The sequence below is a fragment of the Dryobates pubescens genome, chromosome 5 (assembly GCF_014839835.1).
Source record: "Dryobates pubescens isolate bDryPub1 chromosome 5, bDryPub1.pri, whole genome shotgun sequence".
NCBI lineage: Eukaryota > Metazoa > Chordata > Aves > Piciformes > Picidae > Dryobates > Dryobates pubescens.
Window position 1 is genome coordinate 27,836,751 of NC_071616.1, and position 16,006 is coordinate 27,852,756.

Sequence of the window (16,006 nt, forward strand, 5' to 3'; positions counted from 1 at the left end):
TATTTGGGAAAACACGAGAGTGAAGTGATATATCTTCTCTTCAGGGTTCTGAATGAAGAGCTCATGATTAACTCATTAAATGTCTGTCAAGGTTATCAGGATAGGCAGTAAAGAAAGGAGTATGGGAAGACCTGTATTTCCTAACCCCTGCTAACAAGTGCTCACTATTAGGAATAATGGATATCAAAGAATGATTGAGGTTGGAAGAAATATTTGGAGGTCACTTGGTGCAATCCCCACTGCTCAACAAGGCCACCTACAGACAGTCACCTAGGACCACATCCAGATGGCTTTTCAGTATCTCCTACCATGGAGACTCTGCTACTTGTCTGTGCAACCTGTTCTAGTGCTTGCTCACCCTCACAGTTCTGTGCTTCCTGATGTTCAGAGGTTTCCATTGTTCAGTAAAGGATGTCACCTTGCATATGGAGCAAAGCCATTTGGGTTCATGTTTTGTCCTATGGCTTATTTCTTCTCTTTCAAAAAATGATACAGATGCTGTGGCTATAGATCTGGAGAGATTATTTTCATATGTCCCTCAACTCTGTACAGTATGCCTTACAATCCATGTTCTCTCTCTGTCTGCAGTGGGTAGTGCACTATATAAGGAACATATTTTGATAGCTAATGTAATGCAACATACACATCATGTTGCCTCAAGGTCATGGTAAATTGTATCTGTTTATATGATGCATCTTGACATACTCTAATGTAGTGCCAGTAATTTAAAACAATGCCCGTATAAAATGTGAATAAGACCAAGAACATAGCCACAAAGCTGAAAATATTCCACTGCTTTCTTATATTAAGAGTATTAATTAGCATATTGATAACATCTCTTAAGGATTTAAGGAGAGGAATGTATATTCTGATACATTTTTCATCAATGGACATGAAGCCAAATACTGTTCACCAAACCTTGAGTAAAATTACTGTTAAAAGGAGAACTAATCTGGATTTACACTTCCACAATAAAAGGCCAAATTTAACCATGGTTTGTTTAAAACAAAACAAAACAACACAACAACCACCACATAATGGATTCTTTAAAATATTTCTTGCAATAAAGAGGCTGTCAATAATAATTTAAAAAAAAAAATCATAGTATCTGGCTTATGCAGAATTGGTCATTGGAAGTGATTGTGTGTGGGTCCCACGGTGCTTATAATACACAGGGAGAGCTCCGTGTCCCACCAAACTGATGTGATAATTAAATAAACAGCAACACACCTAGAAACAGTAGGTTAGCAATGTTCCTTTCAACTTAATTTAAAAAAATATTTATCTGTTATGAATTGTTGCCCAAGATATTCTGCATATTCCCCTAGACCTGTTTTTTGATTCTAGCAGCTGTCACACCATCCCGATAGGGCTAACACGTTCTCCATTAAGCTACCTTGCTCACATTTGTAAAGTATCCATTTGGCTCTAGTTGTAGTTTTAAAGCCAAATGGACCTCTAAAGAGAGGTTTACCCTTTTCCTCACCTTTCATTTTGTAAGGCAGCATCAAAGAGTGCTGGATGAGGTGACTGGGAGAAACAAGCGTACCAGAGAAACCAAAAAAACCACCTTGTGGTCATGAACCATCTAAAACCCACAGAAGATAGTAGCCTAGCAGTGGAACAATCTTCTTCGGACTCTGGTGAGAGAAAGGACATAAGCACTAACCATAAAAGAGATATTCAGGTAGTAACAGTTAACAACATGGAAAGAAATTCCAATAGGGGGAAAAAATGAAGAAAAATGGAAGATCCTCCATGAGTCTCAAAAGACAAAAAAAAGGCACTTGGGCAAAACTTCTCTAAAGGCTTTTTGAGGGCAAATTTTGAAGACCAAACCAAATATTAGTTCAGGTTAACCTGAAACTTTTTACTGGACTCTAAGAAAAGTTCTGGACTTGCTTTATTATGTAGGAAAGAAATGGAAGGCAGCAAAATTTGCTGCTGATTTAATTCTGGACTGAGAAATTACACCTTCTAGTGGTGTAGACCTTCTAGACACTGATAAACATAATTAACCTATTCAACGATACCATTGCATTCCTAGATATTATGATTTCAGAACCCGTCTGTAATGTCAATTAAACAAGCAATTGTACTGATTAGTAGATGTGAAAGGAATAAGACTATGTGATTGAAAAGTTGATTGTGAATAGTGCTTTTAAATCCAGAATACCTGTGGCAGAACAAGATGAAACACTTTGTCTAAATTTATGAAGCTGCCCATGGAAGCTCCAGAGAACAAAACTATTTTTCTCAGTTTCCAGATCACTACCTTGTTCTTTAGACCACATGTCTCTATGGACTGCCTGGTTTAAAATGATGCAGCTCAGCTTCAGTTTATACTAGTTGAAGTCTTGCAACATAAGTTTTTTAACAAGTCACTTTGCAGCACCAACAGTTTAATTCATCTTAACAGAAACATAGAAATAGAAACAGGAAAATGCCTTTTGACCTTTGCTGTTGGCTACAACCAAACCATGCAACAAAAAAGAGCAGAGAGGAAATGTAGGACATATGCTCCAGATGAAGAAAAAATGCTTGGGTCTACAACACAGTACATTGGAGAAAACATTCAAGAACAATTCATCCTGCTGAAATATTATTCCTATAAGGCTGCAAGGGTCAGTGTCATTTTCAATTATGCACTGTACAAGTGCTAGCCATAGAAGAAGACCCACCCACAGGCCCTACTCTCTTGGGCAGCAGGTCACTAAACACACAGGTCACTAGCAATTGATCTATGGCTCTAGAGACTCCAAGGAGAGGCACAAAACCCCCCCAAATATAATATGCACAATTTCATTTTTTTTCCTATTGTATGCATTATTTTCCTAAAGAAGATGAATAAAGCATTAATAATGAGACTCTCCTGTCAATTCAGTTACTCAATGCCAATGATGAATGCAAATAAATTAACACAACTCAGACAATTAAATTAAATTCTTCTGCATTTCTTCCTGATACAGAAGCAACTTTACAAAGATATCCCCTCATTTAAAGTAATCTTTCTTTAAAACTTCCCATCTGATAAATTCCATTCACACACACTGAACTTAAGAAGCTAAGGAACAACAGGATAAGCAAACTAGGACTTAGCTTCTCCCGACTGTCACTGACACAGCTAACATACCTGATCCTTCCTCTCTTTTTTTACACCATGGCAGCTATGCTGCACATGCTGTGGATCTGATAGGGGTCATCCTTTTATCACTCTGAGATTTTTTGCTGTTGAGTTTGGCATGGGTTTTGCTTCAGTCAGACCACAGACCTGGCTCTGTGTCTCCGGAAGCCTTTCAAGTTCAGTCTGACAGTTGAGCCATACTTCTCAATTCCTTAGATCTCCAGATGCCAAGCACACTCTAATAATTCACATAGAAACTCTGCACAGTGACTGGTGACTGAAATGCAGCCAGCTCTTGAATGAAGCACAGGCAGTTACAAACTGAGGAGACATGCCAAATTGCACAGAGGAGAGGAAGAGATGAAGATCTTTTTCTGAAGAGAAAGCATATGGAAAATTTATATAGGGAAATGTCTCATTCCATGAATCAAAAGATGTAACCTTCTAAGCCAAAAACTCTAGACCCTGAAAGCTCATAACTTTACATTAGTACAGCAGTTATATTAGCTTTCCTGTCTTTTAAAAACCCAAGACAAAAGTTTAATGTGTCTGACTCTGCTTTTTTAAATAAAAAGTGAGAGTTACACTAGAAAAACTTCAATTTGAAATCTCAGTGGCTTGACGGGTATGTTGAAGAAGAAAGCTTTTTCATGGTACAACCTCCTGGATTTATTTTAATAACAGACCTTTGCTTTCCATAGATCAAATATTTATACTCTTTTTGTTATTTGAAAAACCTGTCTGGGGACATATAAATCTGCCTGAGTCATAATTACACTGGCCTACATTTCATGCCTGTATTCAGACTAGGAACTATGGCAGAAGCTGTAGCAAAATTCAAAAATCTCTTCTGCATCAGAAGAGAGACTCCAGGTACTTTTCAAAAAGGATAGTCTATTTTATGAAGAAGAAATTAATTCTGTCAAAATTTCAGGAAGATAAGATTTGGCCAGGAATAATTTTTCCTTATTTCTGAAAGTAAACATTCTGAATTCTGAGCCTGTCTTCCCAAGCTCACAAATTTCTTTCTTCCGGTTGCTCCCAATTTCTCTTTCTTTCTCCAGTCCTTTTTTCATTCGAGCTTGCTTGAAGGGTGCAAGCCAAAGCAGGAGCTGTTCAATGATTGGGAGTGGTTGCAGGTACCTTGCAGAGCAAAGAACAAGAGGACACAGTCTTAAGCTGCACCAGAGGTGGTTTAGGCTGGATGTTAGGAACAAGTTCTTCATAGAGAGAGTGATTGCCCATTGGAATGTGCTGCCTGGGGAGGTGGTGGAGCCACCCTCACTGGGGGTGTTTAGGAGGAGACTTGATGGGACACTTGGTGCCATGGTTTAGTTGATTAGATAGTGTTGTATGATAAGTTGAACTCGATGATCTTGAAGGTCTCTTCCAACCTGGTCTTTTCTATTCTATTCTATTCTAAAGCAGCATCACTGCAGCTCACTGTCTTTAGGGGTAAAGGAAAGATGAATGTAGACTGGTGGAGTCTCTCTAAGGGAAAGCTTAGGGTTGCACAACTCATAGTTACATTCAAACCCCCACAAATAATCCAAGAATCAGGCTTTTTATGGAAACTCACTGGCAGTGTTTTACTTTGAATACTGCTGCTTCTTGGACTACAAATGTCAAAAGCATATCTGTAGTGATGCACTGCTCCAGGCTGGCCTTGGGAAACCCTTCACAAAAATCTGTCAGTGAAGCTGGGTAACTTCCCTCCTCTGACAAAGTCATCCATTCTGGTCACAACTATGCTCTCTGCACTCTCCCTGGGGCTAAAGTAAACATTACTGAGGAGAAAATGTGCATGATCGCCATTTGGCAAGAGAGCTACTCAGAACCAGCACCAGGACCAGTGTGCTCGAGCTGAGAGGTGCTCTGTTTTGGTTTTTTAGGGGGGCTTTTTGGGGTGGAAGGACCTCGGCAGACAGCGAGGAGCAGTGGGGTCATCTTCTCGCGTGCCTGCTCGAGAGGGTGACGTCAGCCGCGGGAAATTTGAACGAGGCAGAGCAAAGCCACACAAGGCCGTTTGGCAAGAGAGCCTTCCGGCTGCTTGCAGCGAGCGGCACGTGCCGGGTCAGCTGAGAGTGCGGAAGCCTCTGTGGTAGCTTGGGCAAAATATAGTAGTCAGGTGCAATATATATATTTAACAACAAGCAATAAAAAACCCCAAGCTTAATTTCACCTGCCTGAAGAGATCCAGCCATGGTAACAACTTGGCCAAAGGCTACTAGAAAATGGTAGGTATCCAGACGGAGCCAGCACACAAGCATGCAGGTGTCCAGGCTGCTAGCTGCAGAGAGGGCTGGAGCCTGGCACTTGGAATGGAGGGTGAAGGACACAACACATGTGTGAGGTGTGACCAAGTGAATTATCTTCTCAGTCTGGTGGCTGAGCTAAAGGATGAATTTTCAAGACTCAGGACTATAAGAGAATGCAAAAGGGAGCTAGGTAAGTGGGAGCAGATTTTACAGACCTCCCCTGTTGAGGGAGGCAGCCCTGGAAAAAGGGGGGGAATGGATACAGTTCCCTGCTAGGAGAAGCATGGGGAATCATCCCAGCCCTCTTCGTCTCCCCCGTTGCCCTTGCACAATAAGTATGAGGCCCTGCAGGTTGAGGGCAATGTGGATAAGAAGACAGAAGAGGAACCATCTAAAGGAATGCCTAAAGCAAATCATCAGGACTAGTGCCATAAAAAAAGAGAGTAATTGTTGTTGGAGAGTCTCTCCTGAGGGGAACAGAGGGTCCTATTTGTCATCCTGACCCATCTCACAGGGAAGTCTGCTGCCTACCTGGGGTCTGGGTAAGGGACATCACCAGGATACTACCAAAGCTAATCCAGCCCTCTGACTATTACCCATTGCAGGCAATCCAAGCTGGAAGCAATGAGATTGATAAGGGCACTAGGACAATCAAAAAGGAATTCAAGGCCCTCGGACAATTGATTGATGGGGCAGGAGCTCAAGTGGTGTTCTGCTCAGTTCCCTCAGTGGCAGGGGTGTGCACTGAAAGGAACAGGAGAACCCATGCCATTAACAAATGGCTCAAGGGATGGTGCCAGCAGCAGAATTATGGGTTCTTTGATCAAGGGGCAACTTTTACCACACCTGACCTGCTGGATCCAGATGGGGTGAATCTATCTAGAAAGGGCAAAAGGGCTCTAGCACTAGAGTTGGCAGGGCTCATTGAGAGGGCTTTAAACTAGGTTTGAAGGGGGTGGGTGATGAAACCAATCTCTCTGGAGAGGAGAGAGAGGGACATAAACTAGAGTTAGATGAAAAACCAGCAGCTCAGATGAAGTGCATGTACATCAATGCATGCAGTATGGGTAACAAATAAGAGAAACTGGATGTCTTGGTTCACCAGGAAAACTACGATGTAGTCACCATTACAGAAACCTGGTGGGATGATTCACATAACTGGAGTACTGCACTGGGTGGCTACAAGCTCTTTATGCAAGACAGGTGAGGGAGAAGAGGAGGAGGGGTGGCCCTGTATATTAGGGAATCTCTTGATGCCACAGAACTTGAGGTTGAGGATGAAAGGATTGAGTGCCTGTGGGTTAAAATCAGAGGGAAGGCTAACAAAACTGACATCCTGGTTGGAGTCTGTTATAGACCACCCAGCCAGGATGAAGAGGTATTCAAAAAAGGATTTGATATGGCACTTGAAGCTGTGGTTTAGTTAGTCATGAGGTGTTGGGTGATAGGTTGGACTTGATTATCTCTGAAGTCTCTTCCAACTTTATTGATTCTGTGATTCTATGACTTACAAATCACAGCACTTTACCTCACTTAGATATTTGCAAATAATTAAGGACAGGACAGCTTTCTCTTGGATACTTGCACGTACACCATGCCCTGCCAGCATGGTGACTGTGCCACCCTCCATACACTTCACATCCAGCTAACAACAAACACTTCCACACCACATTTTCCATAAGAATTTTGCTGTACACTGTTGCCTATCATGGAGCAAATAGCTGAGTGGCCAATGCAACAGGTTGGAACTGGGGAGTCAGGGGTTTCTGGTCCCAGGTGGCATGCCTATTAGCACAGGGACATCCTTTGCAGTTGGGAAGTTGGTCAGCATGAACAATCCTGGCTCTGAGGAACTGTCTCTGTCGTTCCCTCTCATTATCACTGTCTCCCCAGGTATGTGCTGCTGGGAGGATGCTGTGCAGAGCTACCACACATTTCTTTAAAGCACATGATTTCTACCTTGTCAGACACTATATGGGTTGCCTTTCCCTCACTGTTGCCAGGTAGTAATTGCTAACCAGAAAAACAGGGATTTACAAAAATGATTGCTCTTTATAGATGGCACAGTGCCCTCTCTCAAGAGCATAAACCCTCTATTAGCACAAGCCTCTTTTGCTTTCCTTCTGTTTTCTGATTTCTGACTTTGTGTAAATGCTAATTTTGAGGCAATTTGTGTGTCATTTTTCTGTCAAAACTGTAAGCACTGGAATATTACTAGGCATCTCGTCAAAGAAAGAATTACAGATGTACGGTCTTCATTATTTTGGTACAGTTTTGCACATTTATCTTTTTTAACAATGTAGTAAACAAGATATTTAAAACCTTCCAAACATGGGCTAGAAATTCCTCCTATTACAATTTGCAGTCACATACAACTGACACCAGCTCCATTTCTGTTGCAGTTACAGGACTGCTGCACACATAACCATGCCCAGTGTAGCTCAAACATAGCCAGAGGGGAGCAGAAGTCTCCTAGAACATATAAGAGCCTGCACCTTTCATTAGGAGCAGCTGCCTGAAACCACAGTTACATACATTAGACACACCCTGAAGCCCATGCCCTACCATCTTCCCTATGTTTCTTACTTAATCCAGTTAGATCAGTGCCAGTTTGGTACATTTATGCAGGTTGTTTAGTACAAGTATAAATAAATGTCCTAAGTGGAGATATGCAGTTGTTTTATGAGGAGGAAGAAGAAATCAGTTCTTTTCATTGTCAGTCATTTTCATGCAGTTTTGTGGCTGACAAATAGGTTGGATGAGCAAAACTAATCAAGATGATTAGAGATACCCATTTGTGGAACAGCTCTGCTAATACCAGTGGAGATCTATGTGTAAAGTAAAGGCATCATGCAAAAATACAGATATGCCCTGAACATTTGCCAAAGCCCTCTAGCATGTGGCACATAAACATCTAAAGAACTTTAAAAGAATGGAAAGAAAGTTTCAGGTGAATAGAATAGAATAGAATAGAATAGAATAGAATAGAATAGAATAGAATAGAATAGAATAGAATAGAATAGAACAGAACAGAACAGAACAGAACCAGGTTGGAAAAGACCTTTGAGATCATCAAGTCCAACCCATCACCCAATACCATCTAATCAACTAAACCATGGCACCAAGTACCTCATCCAGTCTCTTCTTATACACTTCCAGTGATGGTGACTCCACCACCTCCCTGGGCAGCCCATTCCAATGGCAAATCACTCTTTCTGGGAAGAATTTCTTCCTAACATCCAGCCTAAATCTCCCCTGGTGAAGCTTGAGACTGTGTCCTCTTGTTCTGGTGCTGGCCCCCTGGGAGGAGACCAACCCCCACCTGGCTACAACCTCCCTTCAGGTAGTTGTAGAGACCAATAAGGCCTCCTCTGAGCCTCCTCTTCTCCAGCCTAAGCAACCCCAGCTCCCTCAGCCTCTCCTCATAGGGCTTGTACTCCAAACCCCTCATCAGCTTTGTTGCCCTTCTCTGGACACGTTCCAGCAACTCAGCATCTTTCCTAAACTGAGGGGCCCAGAACGGGACACAGTACTCAAGGTGTGGCTTAACCAGTGCTGAGTACAGGGGCAGAATGACCTCCCTGCTCCTGCTGGCCACAGTGTCCCTGTTACAGGCCAGGATGCCATTGGCCTTCAAAGTGCAAAGCCACAGCCACATATTTTCTACCACAGCAGTTGGTATCAGTAGTAATGATGAAACCAGCCAGTAGTGTGATCCACTTGCTGGAAGAAACCAACGGCACAATTCTCACCAACTCCACCTCATACTGGATTAGGCTTTGAAAGCAAAAGTTGCCCAGACAAGCAATAGTGGCAGAGATTAAAAATACTTTTTTATAACTTAGTCACCCTGAAAGTGACCCACATATTAAGTTACTAGCTCCAGTAGCCTCAAAGAAAAGAACCATACGGCAATGAAGACTCACCAATAGTCCCTTTCTTAAGTCTATTGTGCGGTGTCCCTGCCCATGGCAGGGGGGTTGGAACTAGATGATCCTCGTGGTCCCTTCCAACCCTGACTGATACTATGATACTAAGTCTGTCCGACTCTCATTTAGTAACGCCTTGTGCCAAGTACAGCCCCAGCCTCATGCTACGCCATTGCTTTTTAGCATAGGTATTTAAGGAAAAATACACCCACAGAGACATCAGCAAACATCAGTGACAAATGAACTTCACTGCAAAAAGAGCATTGAAGGTAAAGTATTAAACATTTGTACTTAAAAATCAAGACAGAAATCCACATGCAATGTTAGTAACTGAGCCCAGGTATGTGGTAAAGCAGCCAGTGAAACTAATTACTCACCTTTCATTATTCTTTGTGCTTTCAGAGTTAGTTATTGAAATTGCATTCACTTAGAACTTAATACTCTAGAAAAGGCTGTTTCTCTTACTGTTTGTACAGGATCTGCTGCTGTCAGGCCTTGATCTCAACAACTGATACTAGCTGCAATCTAAGTGATAAGCACAGGACAAAAAGGCTCCCAAATTTTGCAGCACACCCTGTGTTTGAGTAGGAATAACTTTGTTGGAGGGGTTCGTGCTGAGCCTTGCAGTCATTCTGAGCACCTGCAGGTCCTGCAGGTGCATCAGGGCCAAATCCTGGCTGCCTCTTGCCCACAGCCACATGGAGCACTGAGCTCTGCTCAGCCTCGCTCCTTTCCATGCATCCTTCAGGACCTGAATTGCAATAAAAGATCCAAGAGGTTTCCTTCAAGCTCATAGCCCTGCACAAGCATAAATTGATGTATTCATGGTATTCTAGGTTACATGAAAAAGCATCCGCCTTGCATTTTTGTGCTGTATCACCCAGTCAGTAAACTAGAAGAAGTAAGTCCAAATCCTGAGAGGGTTAAGCCAGTCAAGCTACATCAGTGAACACTATCTGAAAGCACAGACATTGTTTGGCATATATCTTAAATTGTCAGGAGGAGCAGCCAGTGAGCAATGCAATACCTGACCTGTCAGCATGACACAGATCATTTACATAGCTTTTTACAAACATTAACAGATTAATCCTCACCTTGGGACACACAAGCAAGGTTCAGTAGCCCTGATGAACAGATCTGGAAGCTGACTCACACACTGGTTGTAACCTGATTTCCCAGAGAACCCAGCATCTCTAAAGCAGAGAAGGGGGTGGGACTTCATACCTCCAGACCAGGAGAAAAAGAAGTGTGAAGCAGATAGCAGCTTTGGTCCCATCTAGTGTCTGTGGGGAACTGTGCCATAAGGGCATTCTTAAGCCCTTTTACTCCTCTTCAATTCACACCAGCAATTCCCAATCCCAATTAGGATGGTAGCTCTCACTCTGGCACAGAGGACACAGGCACTTTCATGTGTAAAGCACTGCACATCACTCCCAAAGTGCGAAGAAAAAGCAAGTGGCTGAAGTGGAAAGGCCCTGCCTGACTGCAATTTCCTTATGCAAATGTCTATCCTGAGTTCCTCAGCTTATTTCAATGGGATCTGTTTATAAAATCAGTAGCAGGCATCATATACTAACACATGGGTGAAAGCTGAGTCCTGTGCATAAGGCTTGGGGTTTGCAGTGAGGAGCAGGGAGGATCTGTCATGGATACAGCCCACAAGATTGTACTAACACAGCTACCTGAGCAAGAGAGAAAGTGGAATATGGCTGTGGCTTGTGAGGCCATGCTGTTCATTTCATGTAATGACCTGGGACCATCCTTTGTGCACACATATTTGATGCAGTTGAAGGGTCTGTTCTTCACAGTCTCATCTAGTGCTGAGTGGTCCTTACGGAGGTCTGGGAGATTATGTCCCTGAAAAGGCTGTGGAAATGATCCCACAGCTGTATCTCTGTGTAGGAGGGGCATGCATGTATGCACCGGTGAGAGGCTCAGTTTTTACATGCATGCAATGAATTGGTGCACCCAGATACACCATATTGGTGGTTAGCAATGTGTGTCCACAGGGCCTAGGACAGACATAAAGAGAGTCAAAGGAAGATGCATCTGTATAGGCACCCAATAGACATATGGGCAAGCAAGACATGTCACTGTATTCTTAAGCTATGTTGCAATTCATGTGTTGCAACTTGGTAAAAAATATTTGGGATTTATTCCTAAAGAACTGATGTCAGGAAGGTCTCCTGTTTTATGAAGGAAATTGCTTATTGATTCTGTTTGCATCATATTCTCATGGTACTACTCCCATGCTTAACCTTCAGGGATTCCAAAAAGTTGTTTCTCTCTTCACTCACAACCTGACTACTGCAGAGAGATGCTGCACCTGCATGTGAGACTCCAGAGAAATACTGTGGGTAGGAACAGGTTGTGAGGTAGGGAGTACTAGTGTTTCTGATGTTAAAATCCCTGTGATGTGTGTATGCCTTTCTCAGGTATTCATAAAGCTACTGAAATCCAGGATGAGAGATCACAAATTAATCTGGGTGCAGATTCAGCAAAACAACTGTAGGATTCTCTGTAGATTCTGAAGATTAGATGTGATCTACTTACTTTTTTTGTTTGGTTAGTTTTTTTCCAAAGGAGGATAAGGTTTTAGTGATGTTTCTGATCTATCTGCTCTTGTGAAACATTGCAGATATGAATTGAGGACTTTTATTAACTTATTAAAACTCAGTGAGGAGGACTGGAATTGTTTTGTGGCGACCATGAATGGACAAAGCAGATGCTCTGTGGGCCTTCTTCTTTAAACATCTATTGATAGCTTACAGGGTAAGGACAACAACTAGACTCAAAGATATCCACTAGAAAGCACATGAGCAGGTGCAATAAGGATAGCAATAAAGAGCAGAATATAAAGTCATATAAGACTAGAATATGCATATATTTGGTGTATACATATTACATATAAGCCAATGTGTAACAATAAGGAACAACCTTTCCTCTGATATGCTAGTGATATTAAAACCATACTATGAAGTACACCACAATGGAGTCAGGACATTCCCAGTGATGTAGAATCACAGAATGCATTGTGTTGGAATGCATCTTTAAAAGTCATCTAGTCCAATTCACCTGCAGTAAGAAGAGACAGCTCCAGCTAGATCAGGTTGCTTAGAGCCCATTAAGCCTGACCTTGAATGTCTCCAGGGCTGGGGACTCCACCATCTCCCTGGGCAATCGGTTCCAGTGCTCCACCACCCTCATAATAAATAAATTCTTCCTCACATCCAATCTAAATCTACGTCTGCCCTAGTTTAAAACAATTGTCCCATGCCCTAGTAGCACAGGCTTTTGTAAATAGTCCCTCCGCAGCTTTCTTGTAGGCCTACCTCAGGTACTGAACACTGCTATAAGATCCCCTTGAAGACCTTCTCCAGGATGAACGACCTTGGCTCTCTCATCCTGTCTTTGTAGGAGAGATGCTCCAGCCCTCTGACTATCTTCGTGGCCTTCCTCTGGACTTGCTCCAACAAGTTCACATCCTTCCTGCTTTGACAACTCCAGAGCTAGACACAGTACTCCAGATAAGTTCTCACCAGAGCAGGGTGGAACACTCACCCTCTCTCAACCTGCTAGCTACGCTTCTATTGATGCAGCCCAGAATGTGATTGGCCTTTGGGGCTGCAAGTGCAGATTGCTGGCTTGTATCCAGATTTTCATCCACCAGTACCTCTTAGTTCTTTTATGCACAGCTGCTCTCTATTACATCCTCCTGCAGCCTGTATTGACAACAAGGACTGTCCCGACCCAGGTGCAGCACTTGGCCTTGTTGAACCTAATGAGGTTCACCTAGATGTACTTCTCCAGCATATCCAGGTACCCCCTGGATGACACCCTGTCCATCTGGCATATTGACTGTACCATTCGGCTTGTTGTCATCTGCAAACTTGCTGGTAGTGCACTTGTTCCCCTGTCTGTATCATTGACAAAGATAATAAACAGCACTGCTTCCAGTATGGACCCTTGAGGGATGATACTTGTCACTCATCTCCAACTGGACAGCGAGCCATTGACCACTACCCTCTGGATGTAACCATCCAGCCAATTCCTTATCCACTGAACAGTCCACCCATCAAATCCGTATCTCTCCAACTCAGAGAGAAGGATGTTGTGGGGGACTGTGTCAAAGGCCTTGCAGAAGTCCAGATAGATGACACGTGACATGACACATTGAAACACCCTGAGCATTACATAAAGTCATATATCCCTTTATACTGAGTTAACAATGTCTTAGAGTGGTTCCAAAGGAGCAGGTACAATGTAGATTATCACACATTTTCATAGCAGTGCTTTGACAACACATCCAGCTGTGTCAAAAGCTCCAGAGCACTTTAGTGCAAGGCAAAGCACTTGTTATGGAAGAAAAACATATGAACCCAATACAAATGGACAGTGAAATGGATGATTCTTCCTAAGGAAAGCTTTGTTTTCTATCTTTGATTGATACAAGTAGTACTTGGATTGATCCAAGATCAGCAGCACAGAAACAATATCACCCTAAGGGTATTATGGTCGTTCATTAAGAGACACTTTCAAGAATGCTTTAAAAACCCTTTCAGAATCCTGCCTTCTCCTGATAAGTATTTTGTACTACTTCTATGTTCAGTGAAAAGTTCTATTTGCTGTGAATACCTGAACAAAAGCCTTTGCACCTGTTTTTGGTCTAGGCACAAAGCAAAAAAATACATTCCAGAACACACAGGTCACAGGTCTTAATAAAGAGTCTTGCCATCTGTTTTCTCATCAAAAAAAAGTTGAATGATATTGTTTTCAAGAATGAGGCTTGCCTTCCTTAAAGGAAACTTTCTGGTACTCAACATAGCTTCCCACTTTAAAGACAGTATTGTTCTTCAGTAACATCACACTTTAGAGACAATATTGCTAGGTTTTGGGATGTGTCAAAGTATAATCCTAATATATCACAGTTTCACATGGAGGAGAAAGTGATGCTTTTTAATATCTAAGGACATATGCATAAAATGCTAAGTCTCCAACTTTCAGAAGTAAGAGTCAAGAATATGCACTGCATTATTATTTCATTAAACAGGCAACAAAATATGAAGGCACCATGTTGTTTGCTATTCATACCACTCTTTTCTGTCTATATTGGCTGAAAACTGGAGTAGGCATGCCTCCACTTTTCTCAGAAAGAAGTGTGCTAGACATCAATGAATTAAATTCTTTATTTATGTTCATGGACTTTAATGATTCTCCAATGTTTCCTAGACAACTAAAAGCCACCTCAACTGCCAAAGATCAATAATTGCCCTGCTATAATAATTAGATTTATTTTTCTGATCTATTAATGTTGTAGAAAATATATAAATACTCTAAGCCCCATGCTTAGATCCTCAAAGGCATTTGGATCACTTAGACACCTGATTTAAAAAGGAACAAGGGGCCATATAATATGTTAAATTCTAAACATCAACAACAATTTTATGTATTCTAATATCTAAGGTTCAAATTGAAACATTCCTAGCTTAACTGGCAAAGCCTTTTAGAATGTCTTTTGTGATATTTAGAGGTAACATTAGTTTAGGACAGAGGAATGAAGCAGGCTGGGAATGACCCTGTGCACCATCCCTGTGGATGAAAACAGGGTGCAGGCAATTTCCTGGTTGCCCTGAGCATAGTTCATTGGAGAACAGTATTTTGAAGCATGTTATGCAATTGCTTAACATAATGGAGTATGTAGTTACAGAGGCTTTCATTTCCAATCCATTTCCATTGTAAGCCAGTAGAAAGTTCCTATCAGATAAAAAAAAAAAAAAAAAAAAGTGTACTTGATGCAGTAAGATGCATTTGAAGTCCTCTTCTTAACATTTCTCATGATTGAAACACAAGTGAAATGAGGTTTCCAGTGCAAGTACTGCTTTTAATCACACTTTCATACTTGTGTACATGAATATGCCATTGAGTAATTGGGTAAATACAGTACCTGTCAGCATTCAGAAATGCATAAATAGACCAGAGTGAGGTGTACCCCATAAGCTTCTGGGATATTCTGCTGCCGAAGTTATTCCAGAACTCTGGCAGCAGAATAAAAAAAAAGATGTTTCTCCTCAACATGTACAAAATTTTCCTTGTATTAAGATACCAAGACAGGTTTGTTTGTTTTCTCCAACTTCAGATGCAATTTCAGCAGCTAATTTTTGTACAAACCATATTTTCCTTTTTCACAAAGAGGATAAAAAGCTGAAAGATTACCTTGGACAGAGGAGACATCCTGAGGTTAATAGAATCACTGTTAGGTACCACAACTCTGTCATCTTTTTGCCTACAAGTGCTGGGTTCATAATGACTTCTGTGAATTGTACATATCAAGTAATCAGTGGCTTTATGTTTTAACTGATTTTTTTTTCTATGTGGAAATTTGATTCATTTACCAAGAAACCTCAAAACCATTTCAAACCCCAACAGCTATCCCTAAATCCTGAAATCATGGAGAGAGACACATTTACAGCCCCCAGAACCTGTATGGCATATTTAAGATATTTCTGTTTAAGAATTCTCTGTTTGATCTAGGATATACCTCCTCTGTGTAGTAAAGCAGTTACATAGTTAATGGCTACATTCAAACAGAATGGCTCAGGAGAGAAAAGAAGAGTTTTTAGGACAACTGGAAAGGAAGTGTGCATCAATAATTCCCTTTCACATTTGATACTTCAACTAATATTAACTTAAAGGTC

General features: G+C 41.6%; 1 protein-coding gene across 8 annotated transcripts in view; it reads right to left on the bottom strand.

Moving 5' to 3' along the window:
- The window catches only part of LOC104306868 (protein TUNAR), a 192,869-nt gene that overhangs the window by 17,064 nt on the left and 159,799 nt on the right, over positions 1-16,006 (bottom strand). The window lies entirely within an intron of this gene.